We start from the raw sequence: 5,388 nt of genomic DNA on the forward strand, positions 1-5,388 counted from the left end.
TTAAGGCATTCCAGAGTTAAGGCATTCCAGAGTTAAGGCATTCCAGAGTTAGGGCATTCCAGAGTTAGGGCATTCCAGAGTTAGGGCATTCCAGAGTTAGGGCATTCCAGAGTTAGGGCATTCCAGAGTTAGGGCATTCCAGAGTTAGGGCATTCCAGAGTTAGGACATTCCAGAGTTAGGACATTCCAGAGTTAGGACATTCCAGAGTTAGGACATTCCAGAGTTAGGACATTCCAGAGTTAGGACATTCCAGAGTTAGGACATTCCAGAGTTAGGACATTCCAGAGTTAGGACATCCCAGAGTTAAGGCATCCCAGAGTTAAGGCATTCCAGAGTTAAGGCATTCCAGAGTTAAGGCATTCCAGAGTTAAGGCATCCCAGAGTTAAGGCATCCCAGAGTTAAGGCATCCCAGAGTTAAGGCATCCGAGAGTTGAGTCATTCGAGAGTCGAGTCATCCGAGAGTTGAGTCAAATTTTAGTCACCTGAAAAATCTGAGGGTGAGTCATCTGAAAGTGAGTCAGAATTTAGTCATGTGTGAGTCATCTGAGTGAGAGAGTAACCTTAGTCAAATTTTAGTCATCAGAGAGTGAGTCATCTGAGTATGAGTTAATTTTTAGTCACCTGAGAGATGGTCATTGAGAGTCAGTGAAAGAGCCAGAATGTGTTACTATAGCCTGGAACTAGACCCGGCATCAGGCAACTTTCTCTTAAGCCCCGTGTTAAGGAGTTCTGCGCTTCTGCTGGCTTTGACATTGACCAGACACCAATTAAACTTTTAAGAGCAAAATAAAATAGCTTAATGGCATAAAATAGTTTGAGAAAAGAAAATGGCTTAAGGAAAACATACCTTGATGAAAGAAAATACATCGAGGAAAAAACACCTTGACGAAAGGAAATACCTTGACGAAAGAAAATACCTTGACGAAAGAAAATACCTTGACGAAAGAAAATACCTTGACGAAAGAAAATACCTTGACGAAAGAAAATACCTTGACGAAAGAAAATACCTTGAGGAAAGAAAATACCTTGACGAAAGAAAATACCTTGACGAAAGAAAATACCTTGACGAAAGAAAATACCTTGACGAAAGAAAATACCTTGACGAAAGAAAATACCTTGACGAAAGAAAATACCTTGACGAAAGAAAATACCTTGACGAAAGAAAATACCTTGACGAAAGAAAATACCTTGACGAAAGAAAATACCTTGAGGGAAAATATCATCTTGACGAAAAAAATATCTTGAAAAAAAACTTGAAAAAATCAGCTTAAGGAAAAAAAACAGCTCCAAGAAAAATTAGCCTGAGTAAAAAAATAGCTTGAGAAAAATAATAGCCTGAGCAAACAACAGCGGAAAAAAAGAGCTTGAGCAAAAATAGAGAAAAAAAATAGCTTGAGAAAAATTTTTTCATTGCATTCATTGCCAGACGCCATGTATCCCAACCAGGGTGGCCAAGGGCTTAGAGTTAATTGTTTTACAGGGAGGGGCACTAATCCTCCACCAACCCCACTTGACACGTAGGGATGCCAACAGCATCTGGTGTTCCCAGGCGGTCACCCATCCAAGTACTAACCAGACCCAACGTTGCTTAACTTGAAAAAAATTAAACCGCATAAAATAGCCTGAGGACAATCAAGGAGCTTGCAAACTGAATGAAATAGCTTGCTCACTGAACAAATAGCTCATGAACAGAACAAGAAAGCACCCAGTGATCGCATACCTACACCAGTACCATTGCCATTAAAAAGGATCGGGATCCGGATCCGTGGAGATGTTGTGCGGAATACATAGGATCCGGCTCCGCCCCCCAAATTTAAGTATTTGTTCCTTGACCCATTTTCCTTAAAGTAATTGAGAAGTTCTGGAGATGTATGGGATACACAGGATCCGGATCCGGAATCGGATCCTCCCCAAAGTTTAATCAATCCCTTCTTTTACCATGGCCCACCCTTCCACCAAATTTCATCGAAATTCACTGAGAACTTTTGGTGATATCGCCTGGACAAACAGACAGACAAACATAGGTGAATACTGTACATACCCTCCTCTAAATTCGTTGGCAGAGGTAATGAAATAACTCGCAAACTAACATAATAGGTTGCGAATTGAATGAAACAGCATGTGAACTGAATGAAATAGCTTGCTAACTGAATGAAGTACCCTGCGAACTGAATAAAATAGCTTGCGAACTTATTGAAATAGCTTACGAACTGAATAAAAGAGCCTGAGAACAGAATAAAATTACCTGAGAACAATAAAATAGCTTGCGACCTGAATAAAATAGTTTGCAAATTGAAATAGCCTGCGAACTGAATAAAACAGCTTGCGAACTGAATAAAACAGCTTGCGAACTGAATAAAATAGCTTGCGAACTGAATAAAATAGCTTGCGAACTGAATAAAACAGCTTGCGAACTGAATAAAATAGCTTGCGAACTGAATAAAACGGCTTTAGAACAGGAAAACAGCTCGAAAACAGGACATTTGCCTGATGACTATTTTGCTAAGGTGTAATCTGCAAAGTAGTAAGGATACCTGCACCTGGATGGGCACTGTTCCACGACGTATTCCCTCTTGCTTTAAATTAGTCGTTATTATACACAAATCTATGCCTTCATCGGTTTAACCATAAGGGACCTAAATAACTATATATATTAATTCATTCTAACCATGTCATATTCTCATTGCTCCCAAACAGCGTAAATGAGTAGCAAGGATATTTTTCATACTGGTGTGGGAGGAAGTATACCACATCCACGTCTAGGTTCGTCGCCCATTTCTGTTTCCACATTAACAGGCGATTTCCACAAAAAGGCAACCCTGAGCAGAGGCAGAGTGTAAGGGAAGAACAGGCAACTCCAACACCTAATGTCTGCCCTCTCCAAGCCTCACTGCTGGTCTCCACCTTGGCCAGTTCTTTCGACCCTCCTCGATGCCACCGCTTTGCTTCGAGCCGGCGTCGAAGTGCAGTAGTTTGAGGCTTCGAGTACTTCTGCTCATGGTTTTTAGGGATTCATTCCGGTTCGAAATAGAGAGAGAGAGAGAGAGAGAGAGAGAGAGAGAGAGAGAGAGAGAGAGAGAGAGAGGAAATGAAATATTTAGAATCACTACACTCCCTTCCTGAAGTTCTGGCTCTAAGTCTATGGCCTGCCACTCTCTTGCCGGTGGGTGAGGGAGCAGTGGTTGAGAGACAAGGGTTCGTATTCTCGTCGGTTAAGGAGACTCCCTAACACCTTTTCCTTAGCGACTTATTCTGCATATTACACCTTACTTCGCCCTAATCTGTTACTTAAACTATTGTTGCAATACTTTGCCTGAATAACGTGCAAAAGAATATCAGCCAGCCATATAAAAAACAAATCAATAAGGAAGAGGTGTTAGGGGGACTGCTTACCCGTCGAAAATACGAACCTACGAGACAAAGGTTCGTATTCTTGTCGGTAAAGGTGGTTTCCTAACACCTCTTCCCTAGCGATTTATTTTTGGATATGGCTGGTTAACATCCTTTTGTATGCTATTTATGCAGTGTATGGCATTATTAGAAAAACTTATATCACAGAATGTAACAGGTAAAATAAATCGCTTAGAAATAGGTGTTAGGGAGCTTCCTTATCCAACGAGACAGGCAAGTCTCTCTCTCTCTCTCTCTCTCCCTCTCTGCTGTGTCTGTCTGTCTGTCTGTCTCTCTCTCTCTCTCTCTTTATCTGCCTGTCCGTCTGTCTGTCTGTCTACCTTTCTTTCTTTCTCTCTCTCTCTCTCTCTCTCTCTCTCTCTCTCTCTCTCTCTCTCTCTCTCTCATGAGGAAATGGAGAGCTCTGTTCATCATTTCAGTCCTTCAGAATGTCCTATTTATGTCCAGGGACCCGATAAGGCGGTGGTGCATAGTAAAGGACATCGATAGCATCAGCATAGCACCCAGGGCACACAAGGCGTCCCGGTGGCATTGTATATCGGGCTGGGGTGGCGGGGTGGGAGAGAGAGAGAGAGAGAGAGAGAGAGAGAGAGAGAGAGAGCACCAGATTTCTTTACGAGAAGAAGATCGTTGTTATTGGTTTGATTACAGAGTAGGTGAAATATACGTGTGTGTGTGTGTGTGTGTGTGTGTGTGTGTGTGTGTGTGTGTGTGTGTGAGAGAGAGAGAGAGAGAGAGAGAGAGAGAGAGAGAGAGAGAGAACTCTATATTATTGGTGTGGCATGTTTGTGCGGGCAGGAAATGAAGGCTTAGATCACAGCGAGGATATTTATGTTATTGGCTGTCGTTGAGATGGGGTATACAATCGAGGGAACAGCGATAATAGCCTCATAAATAATAATGATGATGACGTACATTTGGGGAAGGACATAATTTACGGACAGGGTGCTGGTGTGTGTATGGATGCAGAGCCTGGACGAGGAAAAGGTATGTGAAATGTGGTGTAGCTGAGAGATTCTGGTTATGAGTTTGTGGAAATTTTAGCTAAGTGTGCTGATATTAGTGTGGGCTGAGTTCTGGGAGGGAAGAAAGGTATGGACAAGTGCGGCCGCTCTGCATTTACCCACATTAAAGCCTTTTCTGAACCGCGCTTTGCTTTGCTCGAAACCAGTGCATTTTGCGTTGAGGCAGGGGCTGGTATTTTACCTGTTCCTGACGAAACGCATGATACTCCACGGAAATGCCCTGGCACATCTTCCGTGTAATGCAGTACCATTGGGATCAATTATCAGGAACCCTCCCCCTGAAAAAAACAAAAACAAAAAATCAATGGACATGAAATTCAAACGGGCTCATCTGTGACCCATTTCCAACCATCCTGCCAAGTTTCATCGAAATCATATTTCCAGTTCTGGCAGTGCTACACACACACACACACACACACACACACACACACACACACACACACACACACACACACACACACACACACACACACACACACACACACACACACACACACACACACACACACACACACACACACACACACACACACACACACACACACACACACACACACACACACACACACACACACACACACACACACACACACACACACACACACACACACACACACACACACACACACACACACACACACACACACACACACACACACACACACACACACACACACACACACACACACACACACACACACACACACACACACACACACACACACACACACACACACACACACACACACACACACACACACACACACACACACACACACACACACACACACACACACACACACACACACACACACACACACACACACACACACACACACACACACACACACACACACACACACACACACACACACACACACACACACACACACACACACACACACACACACACACACACACACACACACACACACACACACACACACACA

The sequence above is a fragment of the Coenobita brevimanus genome, chromosome 37 (assembly GCF_032717465.1).
Source record: "Coenobita brevimanus isolate Jiangsu-jjx chromosome 37, ASM3271746v2, whole genome shotgun sequence".
Classification (NCBI taxonomy): domain Eukaryota; kingdom Metazoa; phylum Arthropoda; class Malacostraca; order Decapoda; family Coenobitidae; genus Coenobita; species Coenobita brevimanus.